Source organism: Megascapheus bottae, chromosome 28 (genome assembly GCF_031878675.1).
Source record: "Megascapheus bottae isolate mThoBot1 chromosome 28, mThoBot2.hap1, whole genome shotgun sequence".
Lineage (NCBI taxonomy): Eukaryota > Metazoa > Chordata > Mammalia > Rodentia > Geomyidae > Megascapheus > Megascapheus bottae.
Window position 1 is genome coordinate 16047439 of NC_143536.1, and position 12889 is coordinate 16060327.

The 12889-nt window shown below is 49.0% G+C and overlaps 1 protein-coding gene across 4 annotated transcripts in view; it reads right to left on the bottom strand.

Moving 5' to 3' along the window:
* Arvcf (ARVCF delta catenin family member) overlaps window positions 1–12889 on the bottom strand; it is a 50368-nt gene that overhangs the window by 22358 nt on the left and 15121 nt on the right. The gene's annotated exons all lie outside the window — the stretch shown is intronic.

The window sequence follows — 12889 nt, forward strand, 5'->3', positions numbered from 1 at the left end:
CGGATTATGGTTCTGGAAGGGACTCCCATGAAGTCTGGAATCCTTGTGCCTACAAGAGGTCTGATCTAGAAAAGAACAGAACAGGGGCCAGGAGTTCGGCCTAGTGGTAGAGTGCTTGCTTAGCATGCACAAAGAGCTGGGTTCATTTCCTTGGTACCACATACATAGAAAAAGCCAGAAGTTGGGTTGTAGCTCAAGTGGTAGAGCTCTAGCCTTGAGAAAGCCTAAGGACAGTGCTCAGGCCTTGAATTCAAGCCAAAAAAAAAAAAAAAAAGAAGAAGAAGAACAGAGCACATGCATCTAAGGCTCAGCATTGAGAGAGTCGGGCCTGCCCAGGTTCTGGCACAGTGCTGCCCCTACAGGACCCAGAATACCAAGGAAACAGGCAGGGCATCTGCAATGACAAGCCAGAGCTGTTCCTTGCAGTTTGCTCCCTGGCTGACCAAAGTGTTTGTTTTTCATGGGCAATAAGAAGCAGGCCAAGTATGCAGAACTTAGACCCAGGCTCAGAGTTGCAAACAGAGTACAGCCATAAAGCCGCAGAGCCCAGAGCTTGGTGCATGGCTTGATGCCCAGGGTTGCTTGGAGCTTGCTCCCAGCTGGTCCTGGGCCAGCATGCTGAGACTGACTCTGTTGGACCCTCATACCTGCACCAACATACAGCCTGAGCTTAGTGAGGAGAAAGCCCCTGTGTGGAAATGACTGCCAGCTTTGCTACTCATTGGCCTGGACAGAGCCAGCTGTAGTGGCAGAGACCCTGAAGAAGAAGGCCAAGTACTGGGCTTAGAAACATTAGTGCTGGCAGAACCAGGGACATGGTGTACCACAGAGGTGAAAGATGCCATGAGACCCAGTGCCACGACAGCTGGAGAGCCAGTGAAGGCAAGAAGCCAGAGTAGGCCCCCACAGCTTCTCTTCATTTCCCCTACACCTGTCACACAAATAAAGCTGTCAATGTGACCTTGTGGGGACAATAGTGTGGGCAGAGAAACTGTCCTTAAGTCAGCCATAACCAGAAAAATGAACCAAACTTCTGCTTAGAAAGGTGACTGTCACCACTGGGGAGAGAGGTTGAGGTGTAAGGCATAAACTGGGTCCTTTGGCCACAATGGCACAACACAGTTAACAGCAAGGGCACTCGGCCTGTCAGCACAGGTCAACACGGGGAAAGACACTAGGCCTTATGGTCTATGGGTTGAGCCTAGCAGAGGACTCCAGGTAATTGTGGTGGGGCCTTTCTCCTTAGGAGGGTCAGAATAAATGGCAGCAGCTAAGCCTCACTTGAGGGCCAGAGGGGGATGGTACACTGCTCTGAGGGAGGGCAGTGAGGACCTGTCAAGCAGTCACTGACCTCATGAGCTTTCTTCCCTCCTTATATAAAGTCTTGGGTCCCTGAATGATCTCTCGTTTTATCTCCGTGGTGCCTTCTCACTCCTCTCCATCAGGACCAGGCCAAGGCTGGTAGGAACAGGTTCCCAGCCCTGAGCTTCTTTCCCCAAGCATGATACAGCTTTGGGTACGAGAAAGCCTACTATGAAAGGAGCTACTAGCTCCAGCTGGAGGCTGGCTGGGGGCCCAGGATTCTGAGGTTACAGCAAGAAGGTTGTGAACCCCACACTGGCTTTCCACTGCCCAATCTGGCTCACAACAAAATGACCGTGCATCTCTTGGGTAACCTCTAAAACAGGCCAGAATGACGGTGCCCACCAGAGAGCAGAAGCTGGGGCGCTGGGCCCCTGCCATCTTCCTCAGGCTATGCATAATCTCTGTCTGCCTTTGGGTGGGCCACTGTACCCAAAGACAAAGCAGAGTAGGGGAAGCCTCACACATGCCAGCCTTCCTGGGACTCTACACAGGAGTATATGTGAACATAAGAGTCCCAGGTCCAACACCCCAAAGGGTAGCTTTCTGGATGGTAACTGAAAATGCTATTTTATATTAAAGCAATAAATATGCAATGTCATGGAAAGCAAAATACATGAATTTTTAAGATGGACCATGGAGATTTCAAAGACAATTTTTTCCCAGCTGGGGCTTGGAGAGTTATTAGACCTTGGGTGAGGGTACATACCAGGCACAGTTATCTTGGGATCCACAGAGTGCCTCGGGGACATGCTGGGAAATGCAGTGCTTCAGGAGCTCATCTGAACCTGCCTCCCCTGATGTGGGAAGGTCAGTATTGCCCGGCAGGCAGATCTCACAAGACCTCACCCAGGCCACAGCAATTGGTTTCAGCTTTCTCTCAGAGAAGGCTGCTTCTTACCAAATATGTCTGCTCAATGTGGATTTAGCAATAAAAAGGGACAATACCTGGGTACCCCAGGTGTGACTACACACCAGAACTATATGACAATACAAATGCCCTTGCCAGAAAATCACCAGGAGCTTCAGGAAAAGTGTTGGGGAGTAAGATTAAACCCTGAAAACACAACTGCAAAATTAACATGATAGCTCAGTCTTAGCACAACAGAATGCCAAGAGTGACCCATACCCCCATGCTCTTATAGAAACCTGCTGGGTAGGCACAAGGGGAAAAATCTGGAGAGTGGAGAAAGAGTGAAGCACAAATGGGCACATCAAGGGAAGACCAGACATGTGGATGAACAGCAGAATGGGATGATGGGGGATGGTCGGGGGTAGAGAGACAGATGGGCAGATAGGGGATGAAGAAACAGATGGGTGAAGTGGGCAAGAAGACTTGATGGGCAGATAGGATAGTAGATGAATGGATGGATGTGTGCGTAGATCAGTGAGTGAGTTTGGGGAAAGAAAAGAACAGAGTCTGGAAAGTGGAGTGAATGAATAAATGAATGAATAAGAGAATAGGTGTATGCCTAGGAGAATGAAGAGATGGTCATATAAAAGAGTGATGGGTCAATGGGTGGGCAGATGGAAGGTAGATTGTTACATGCATAGGCAGATGGACACATAGCTGGCAAATGGAAGATTAGATGTGCGATGATCAGAAACTAGATAGCTGGGGGAAAAGATGAATGGATAGGTGGGTGTAGGAATAGATTGTGAGCTTTGCCACACAACTGGAAGGAGAAAGCTTGATGCCCACGCCCTCCAAGATCAATACGGTATATTCCTTCTCATGAAGAGTAAAGGAATCATCAGAAGGATTTGGACAGAGAAGCTGAATCTTTCCCCTGAAACCCAAACCAACATTTGATGTCTTCCTGCTGACCCAGACATTCCTCCTCAGAAGGAGTCTAGCCAAAGCCCTGCTCCGGAAAATCAAATTATGGGGCCTGAGTCCAATCAGGGTAGAGGAATTGGAAGAATTTCCTAAGAGACAGGCCAGCAGGGGGGCAGGAGGGAGCTTGTACTGCAAATCCTGAGCCCTTGCCAGCCACCTATTAGCCACCTCTCCAGAAGCGGTCTGATAACACTGAGCCTCCTTCTACTTCCCAGGCCTACCCTGAAGATGAAGACATGGTATCAGGAAGTAGTTCAGAACCAGTGGAGCCAACGCCTATTTTCTGTCTAGGACATTGTGGAAGCTCCCTCTGTTCTCACCCTCAGCCCTACCAACACAGGAAATTTGCTCCCACAACAGTTTAGCCAGGCTTTGTGGGGGGCCCTATCATTTTCGATCACCCTTACTAGGGTAAGTCTCAGCTTTGAGCTTCTGGATAAGCTCAAAAGGACAGCACTGTGGCCAGCCTGGGGCCAAGGGCCCCAACACAGGGCAGAGTCCACATCCATCTGTGCCCAAGGCCACAACCAAAGTGTCACCAGTAGGAAGTTTAGGGCTGTGGGGCTGGGCTGGGGGATAACTGTTTTCAGCCTCTCCGTGAAGGAAATGTCAAGATGCACCAGCAGGGCTTTGTAAGAATGAAATATTCCACTATATACTATGGTCATTAAAAAAATGTCACTCAACTGAGAATAAACATGCAATGAGTGTTTTGATGGTCCTTTTAGCACTATAACTGTGGCACAGTAGGGGACCCCTGCACTTCCTTCTATTTTTGTGACTTTGTAATAGGCACTGAGTTAGGAAGCTGGACACATTGACTGGCACCTATAATTCCAGCTACTTGAGAGGCTAAGGCTAGAGGATCACTTAAGCCCATGAGTTCAAGACCAGTTGGGCAACAGTTAAGATTGCTTTAAGAAAGAATGGGTCGGTTGGGTGCAGTGGCTCACGCCTGTAATCCTAGCTACTCAGAAGGCTGAGGCCTAAGGATCATGGTTCAAAGCCAGACCGGGCACTAAAGAACACTAGACTCTTATTTCCAATTAATCACTAGAAAAGGGGAAGTGGGGCTGTGGCTCAAAGGGTAGGGTGGTAGCCTTGAGCTCAGGGACAGCACCCAGGCCCAGATTCCAAGCCCTATTACCCATAAAAAAGAAAAGAAAGGGTAGAGTGAGAAAAGCAGTCATGCAGACTTATCAGAAAATAACATGTCTGGATCAAATACTTGTAACATCTAGCAATGAAATAATATCTTCAGTCTGAAAGTGTCCTCAAAAAACAAAAAGAAAAAAAAACCACCTCAAACACCAAATGCAAGTATGTGAAAAAAACAGACAAGCCAATGACCAAAGATAAGATCTGAAATTAGCATTGTGGAAAGGTTGATATGCATGCAGATGCATAGGAAAGACTGAATCTTGAGGGTTGTAATGAGGCAGGGTGTCCTGGTGCTGGGATTACTTTAGGGCCCCACAGTTCTGCACTAGGGGTATACAATTGTTATATAATCAGTCTATAAGGAAGGGAGGACAAATGAGTTTCCCACTGGTTGGTCAAAAAGAGGGGAGGTTGGGCCAGGAGCATAGCCTAGTGGTAGAGTGCTTGTCTAACACACTCAAAGCCCAGGTTCAATTCCTCAGTATCACTACTCAGAAAAAGCCGGAAGTGGTGCTGTAGCTCAAGTGGCAGGGTGCTAGCCTTGAACAAAAAGTGTCCAAGGGCAGTGCCCAGGCCCTGGAAAAAAAAAAAAAAAGAGGAGAGGCCAAGGAATTACACTGCTTCTCAGGGGCCAGGGCGGTGGCTGCCAGCTGGGAGGGAAGCAGCAGGATTTTCAGGCAGCCTAGAAAGTCATAATCAAATCAGCCTAGAAATTAGATTTTCCTACAGAAGAGGAGGCAAGCCTGGAGGGACCAGGCATAGTGGAGGTAGAACAGGGGAGAAAGGGTGGGGGAGGGAGAGGTACTACACCCAGAAGCGACCTTCTCCTGCCTCCTAGAGTGTCCACATGGTTCCTTAGCAACCCCACCGATCATACAGGGAATGACTGCATGTGTAGGAGACCCTCTAATAGGGACCCAAGTCCCAGGGCTAGCTAGAACCAGGCCAGGTTGGTCAGCAAAGGGATCTGTGAGTGGGAGATCCAGGAAGTTAGGGCTTGGATCAATGAAGGGACACTGCTAGGGCCCCGGGCCGGGCTGACTTGGGGAATATACATAGATGGGCAAACCTGGGCATGAGATGAACCAGCAAATCAGACAGCTTAGCACCCCAGGGAATGTCATCCTCTGTGCAAGGCTGGAGACCCAAGGAACTGCTGCAGGAGCGCTGGGCCCAAGATTTCCCTGTATCAATGGTGGCACCCCAAGCTGGGCACTGGTGGCTTATATCTGTAATCCTAGCTGCTCAGGAGGCTGAGATCTGAGGATCACGGTTCAAAGCCAGCCCAGGCATGAAAGTCTGGAAGACTGGAAAACTGGAATTGGCACCATGGCTCAACGTGGTAGAGCGCTAGCCTCAAGTAAAAGAGTTCAGGGACAGCATCTAGGCTCTGAGTTCAAGCCCCAGCACAAAAACAAAAATAAAAACAAAACTGGTAACACTCTTCAAGTCTCTGTTGTGTCCTGGGACTTGCCTCTCCGCGAAGATCCAGGGACATGGATGGACAGGAGTTCTCCAGGCCCCAGGCTGGGACTTCAGGGCAATTCTCCACTGTTCCTCCTATGCCTGTCACAGATTCCAGCTGCAAATGAAGATGGTGCCTGCAGGCCCCACGGACAGACTGACCTATGGGTAATAAGGACCTGTCCTCCGGAGTCAGCAGCATTGGCCTAGGGCAACCCCAGAGACCCAAAGCCTCAGGGGTGGAAGCTCCAGACACTAAGGGGCTTTGGGAGCTGCCAGCACATGTGTTCTCCTCTCACGTGTGCAGTCCATCCACTGGTCCACTGCCAAAGCAGCCCTGGGGAGGAGTTGTTCCCTGTATACCTCATTGAGGATGGCCAGACATGGTGATGGCCTGGAGGCTCCCACTGCCTCCTCTGGCAGGCAGATTGCTGGGCATCCTAGGTGGCTCATCCATCTCAGAGACAGGAGGAATGGGTGGAGGAGTCCAGATCTCAGGCATAGAGCGGAACACTTTCCCCTGCACTCCCAGATGGGTAGAGGGACCAAGACATTCCTGTGGAGGGGACTGAGGAGGTCTCACAGACAGGCTGAGACCAACTGCAGACAAACAGGACATGAGTTCTATCCCTACATATTACTAATGTCTTGAGTGCCCCACCAAGGCTCAGCCAGAGACAGATGTCCTGCCAGGCTGAGGGCCATAGCTGGGCAGGTGTGGCAGCTATCATGCTGGCTACCAGCCTGTGTACACTGTGCCTTTGGCCTAGAAAGTCTTTTCCCCCCTGTAGACAGTAAGCAGACCCTTCTGCCAGCCCCCCCATCTCCATGGCAACACTCTGGCTTTTCTAGAGGGACAGAGCCTCTTTGTGGTTATACAAAGCCCCTTTGAGGGGCAGTGAGAAGTACAGCCCCTGGAATCCTGTGGCCAGAGAACAAGTGAGGCTCCCTGGCCCACCCTCCCAGGTTGCAAAGCGGAGAAAGCTGGGGCAGGTGGGAAAGCCTGGTGGGTAAGGGCTAGAATCTGGTATCACTTGTCCCAGCTGCCACGAAAGGATCCCTAGGTGGGGTAAAGCTGGACCAAGGCCAGGCAGTGGCTCTCTGAAGGGGTTAAAAGACTATTTTCTTTTACATCCTTGTGTAAAAAAATAGATGCTCAGTGTGGACGTGAGGAAAAGTCTTCCTCTGGGGAAGTTTCACGTGGACAACGCCTGTGCTGGTAACAGGGGCAGTGCTTCACTGGGGACTCAGTGGGAACTGGGGTGCAGGAAGACGACCTCAGAGAGTAGGCAGGTGGGCACTGAAGGCTTTCTGGTGAAACGGAATGATCTGGGCATCCCCTTGCTGTGGGATAACCTGACTTCCCTGCCATGCCTGAGGGAATGCAGCCAGTTCAGCTGGCACCTGGAACAGACCTGCTGGACCAATAGCCCCACCACAGGCCTGGAAAAGAGGGAGTCTCATCATGGGCTGGCTTGTTCAGGGCTGGGGAAACAGAATCCTGAGGACAATGTACCTCTTGGACAATGGGCAGTGGTGATACAGCACAGACCTCCTTGCAGCATGGATCCCTGTCTGCATTCTAACTCCATACAGTAGGAGATAGGGATTGGCCAGCCTCTGCCACAGAAAGCCTCCAACATGGAGCCCTATCCTGCCAAGGCTTGAGGGTCCTACCCACCCTGTCTCCTGCTGACCAGGCACTTGGCACTGCCTGTGTGTGCTGGGCGTCCTGCCCTGCCAGGAGGCCCACACCAAGTGACCTCAGTTTGACCCACCACAGCTTTGTTAATTAAGCTCCTAGTGTGAGGTCACCAGTGCTAGGGACAGCACAAGGCAGCATTGGCTTGGGGAAAGATCCAGCCCTTTGTGGACAAATGTACATCCTGGTCCCCAACCTGGCCAAGCCCCTGAGTCAGCAGGTGCCCCTGCAGCACAGATTTGTGCAACTCGTCTAGCACGGCTCTTTTCCCACTACGCACTCGTGTGGTGCACCCCACCAACAGCTCTGGGTATATAAGACTACAAGACTCCGTGTGTGTGTGTGTGTGTGTGTGTGTGTGTGTGTGTGTGTGTGTGCGTGCGTGCGTGCGTGCGTGCGTGCGTGCGTGCGTGTGTGTGTGTGTGTGTGTGTGTGTGTGTGTGTGTGTGTGTAGGGGCTCCGACTTACCCAGTCTCAGGCCTCCTCAACCCAGGAAAGAAGGGGGCTTAGCAGAATTGTACATGGTCTCCAAAAGGGGGTTCTCAGCAGACTGGGGTGTGAGGAAACTTATATCCCACTACTGCAATGAGCAACAATAAAGAAGAATCCACACAGTGAGATTTCCCCTCTCTGATCTTGCCTGAATTTGGTCCACAAGCAAATTTTGGAGGTGTGAAAGTATATGAGAAGTAGAGGTACTTCTGACTGGGCTACTATGGCAGAAAAAGGGTCCAGATAAGGAGGTGACTAGGTGGGTGTAATAGAGCAGTAACCATCTGGATTGGGGAGTGGGGGCAAGGAGGGGGGAAAAACCAGAAGTCCTGGCAGCTGCAGGGATCTATAGGGAAGGAATCCAGATATAGACAGACAGACAGACAGATAGACAGACACACACACACGTTCTCTATGACACAGGTGGAGGTCTGTTAGTCTGGGGAGGTCAAAGGCTACCAGATGCAATAGCTTCCTGGAGAAAGACTGATTTAGGCTGAAGACAAGAAGACTGATAGGCTACCTCAGCCCATAATGACAAGAGAGGATGAGTTGGTGAAAACCAAAAGCCAACAACAACAAAAAAAACCCAGCACCACCTCCAGCCACCTTCAAAAAGGCCTCCTCGGACCCTCTCCCCAACACAGGGCCTCCTCACATTTGCTTGGTTTAATTGCTCAGCTGCAGTTCTATCACTTGAACCATATCTCCAGCCTGACTTCTGCTGGTCATTTTGGAGGTGGAATATCAAGGATTTGTGTGTGTGTGTGTGTGTGTGTGTGTGTGTGTGTGTGTGTGTGTGTGTCTAGGCTGGCTGTGAATAATAATCCTCCAGATCTCAGCCCCCTAGGACTATAGGTGTGAGCCACTGGCACCTAGCAAAAACTCTTTTCTCTCTCTTCTCTCTCTTTCTCCTCTCTTCTCTCTTTCCCTTTTTATTTTGCTGATACCAGGGCATGAACTCAGGGGCCTCGTGTTTGCTTGGCTGATGTTCTGCATGTGAGCCACACCTCCAGCCTGTCCCCACCTCACTCAAAACAAGGAAATGGTATCACTTTCCCAACCACTGGCCACCAAAAGCCAGGACACAGCTCTGAGAGGTGGGTCCCAGAAAGAAGACAGAGCTGCTATTCCTTGGAAACAATGACCTACCCATATGGTGATCTTAAGAGAAAGGAGCTCCCCACCACAACATTTCCCACCCCAGCAAATCAGAGAAGCAAATGGTCTGTGACCTTAATCCAGCTAGGAATCAGCCTACCCTGTCCTGGGCTAGGACCAAGGCAACAAGGCAGATGCCTCTAGATACCAGACCTGAATTTCTTTACCCTAAGGTCCCAGGTGGCTTTTGGACAGTTCTGGCTGCTCCCAGGCCTGGGGTAGGGAAGGAGCAGCGTGTTCCTCCCAGAATGGGAGCTCTTAACCCCCTTTCCCAGCTGAGAATCAGCTCAGCTCCAGTGCCCATGGCAACAGGTCCAGACACCACCAACCTCCAGCAAAAGGGAAAAGTTCTGCCTTTTATATTTAAATGAAACAGTGGGAATAGGCTAAGGGCTCTTTAAGACTGCACCCAGGTCAGACTTGGAGCTCTGCAGTGCCCTTCTCTGACTCCCAACACATACCTACCATGACAGACTTCTGGAAACTGGATTTGTTAGTGTTCAACTCCTGTCACAAAGAGGCAGGAACAGTGCAACAGGAGATATTGATAGTCTGAGGATCTTCTCAAAGCCAAACACAAGCACATGTATGCAATGATCCATATTCACAACACACACACACACACACACACACACACACACACACACACACACACACACACACACAGGACCCCCTAGACCCACAGATGTCCTCCCAAAGCCTCCTCACAAACACAAACCCATCGGTATCCATAATGGTTTCTGCTTGCCCCATTTGGAAAATGGGAAGTGAGTGGCTTAAGGGTTTCAACACATTCTTCAGCAGAGAATGGAGAACCAGGACTCCATCACCTCTGCTGCTATTCTGGAAAGGCTACCCTGGCCAAGAATTTTGAGGTTGGGTCCAACTTGTATCCAGCATCACAATCCTCAAAGATCCCTTGGGCTTGACCTCCTGTGGAACAGATGAGGACTGTCAAGTCCTACATGCACTTACTAGCATAGGAATCACTGGTGAACACTCCCAAAGGGAAAAGGTAGTGTTTGATGAGCTGGGAACAGACCAGAAAGAAAGGAGGCATTACAAATAACCAGGAGCACACGGAGATTGACAACACAGCAGATACAGTAAACAGTAGAGATAATGATGCAGAGAACCAGAACACAGTGGAGATGAAAAGGCAAAGTCAGGGCCGAGAGTTTGGCCTAGTGGTTAAAGTGCTTGCCTAGCATGCATGAAGACCCGGGTTTGATTCCTCGGTACCACATACATAGAAAAAAGCCGGAAGTGGTGCTGAGGCTCAAGTGGTAGAGATCTAGCCTTGAGAAAGTCCAAGGACAGTGCTCAGGCCCTGAGCTCAAGCCCAGGACTGGCAAAAAAAAAAAAAAAAAAAAGAAAAGGCAAAGTCAGCCAGGCAGGAGTAGTAGCTCATGTTGGAAATCTACTAAGGAGGCTAAAGTCTGAAGATCAAGGTTCAAAGTCAGCCAACACAGCCAAATCAGAGAGACTCTCATCTCTAATTAACCAGCAAGAAGCAGAAGTAGAGAAGTGGCGAGTAGAAGAGTACCAGCATCGAGCAAAAAGCTATGCAAAAGGAGCCGGGAGCATAGCCTAGTGGTAGAGTGCTCACCTAGCAAGCATGAAACCCTGGATTTGCTTCCTTGGTACACAGAAAAAGCTGGAAGTGGTGTTATGGCTTAGGTGGCAGAGCACTAGCCTTGAGCCAGACCCTGAGTTCAAGCTCCAGGACTGGTCGAAAAAAAAAATTGCTAAGCAGTTAAAGACCCAGTATTGGCATGTACACACACACGCGCGTGCACACACACACACACACACACACACGCATGCACACACGCATGCATAAATCCAAAATGCCCTGTCAATCTGATAGAAAATAGCAGACGAGCTGGGTGCTGGTGGGTCACATTTGTAATCCTAGCTACTCAGGAGGCTGAGATCTGAGGATCATGGTTTCAAGCCAGCCCAGGCAGTCTGACCCTTATCCTCTAGATCTTAACCTCCTGAGCAGCTAGCATTACAGGCACAAGCCACAACATCAGACCTAAACTAATCTAGCTTTAAAATTCCCTAAGGAAACAACAGCATGGTAAATTCCAGATTTTCAGTATCACAATTCTGCCACTTCCATGGTCAATGACTTTCCCTTGGAGGCAGTGAACACAAATTCTCATTTGGACGCCAATGAGGCAGTTTTGATCTAAAACCAATAGAAAAGGAAAAACTACAGGGTGCGTGAGGCCTGAGAGACCATGCTTGTGCTATAGCTTTTAAATCAGGATAGTCACCATCAAGAGGTTGTGAGAAGCCCACAGCTTGGGCATGTAGGCAACATTCCTGTAGGGAACAATGGCTGCTGCCAAGTGGAACTGATTTTCCCAGCAAGGTCTTGCAGCTCTGAATGCATCCAGACAGTTTCAGTTGTCTACAGCAGGGCTCTGGCAAGGGCCTATGGGGAGCAATTTTACTATCTTGGGAAATTGTAGATCTGTGGTCTGTGGATCACAATAGATGGGATATGACTCCAGAAACAAACAAACAAAAACAATAGGATCTAACCAAGCCAAACAACAACAAAAGAAGAAGAAAACACAAGACTATGCTTGTTTGGATATGCCTTTTCTTTGTATTTCAGTATTAAAAAGTGGTAAGAGAATTATTCACCAGTAAAATGAATAACCTAAATGAAACAAATCAATTCCTAGAAACACGATACTGATCCACAGAAAAATTTGAGAAGTTCAAAAATTCATAGTTCTTTTTTTATCAATGGAAATACATTCTAAATACATGCTCCCTCTCATGAATGTCCAAATCTGCACAATAACAAATTCAACATGTACTATGTTTTTCTAATATATATAATATATATATACACCCATACATACATACATATATATATATTATCTGCCATAAAATTTACTCATAAAATAGTCTTAGAAAAAAAGTTATGCAAGCCGGGCACGGTGGCTCATGCCTGTAATCGCAGCTACTCAGGAGGCTGGAATCTGAGAATCAAGGTTCAAAGCCAGTCTGGACACAGAAGATTGTGAGACTCTTATCTCCAATTAACCACTAGAAAACGAGAAGTAGGGCTTAGCTCCAGTGGTAGTGTGGTAGTTCAGGGCCAATGCCAGACCCAGGGGTAAGGTGGTAGCCTTGAGTTGAAGAGCTCAGGGACAGTGCCCAGGCCCAGAATTCAAGCCCTATGACCCACAAAAGAAAGAAAGAAAGAAAGAAAGAAAGAAAGAAAGAAAGAAAGAAAGAAAGGAAGAGAGAAAGAGAGAAAGAAAGAAAAGTTATGCAAGCCAGTCACTGGTGGCTCATGCCTACAATGCTCATTACTTACGAGGCTGAGATTTAAGGACCAAAGCTTGAAGCCAGCCTGGTGGAAAAGACCACAAGATTCCCCCACCCCCACCCCTGCTTTTTTTTTTTTTTTTTTTTTTGCCAGTCCTGGGCTTGAGCTCAGGGCCTGAGTACTGTCCTTGGGCTTTCTCAAGGCTAGAGCTCTACCACTTGAGCCTCAGCACCACTTCTGGCTTTTTTTCTATGTTTGTGGTACCGAGGAACCAAACCCAGGTCTTCGTGCATGCTAGGCAAGCACTCTACCACTAGGTCAAACTCCTGGCCACCCAAAACTCCCAGCCACCAACACGTTCATCTATTTGCTGGCTATTGGAATCTCCTGGACTTTCAAGTTCAGGTTG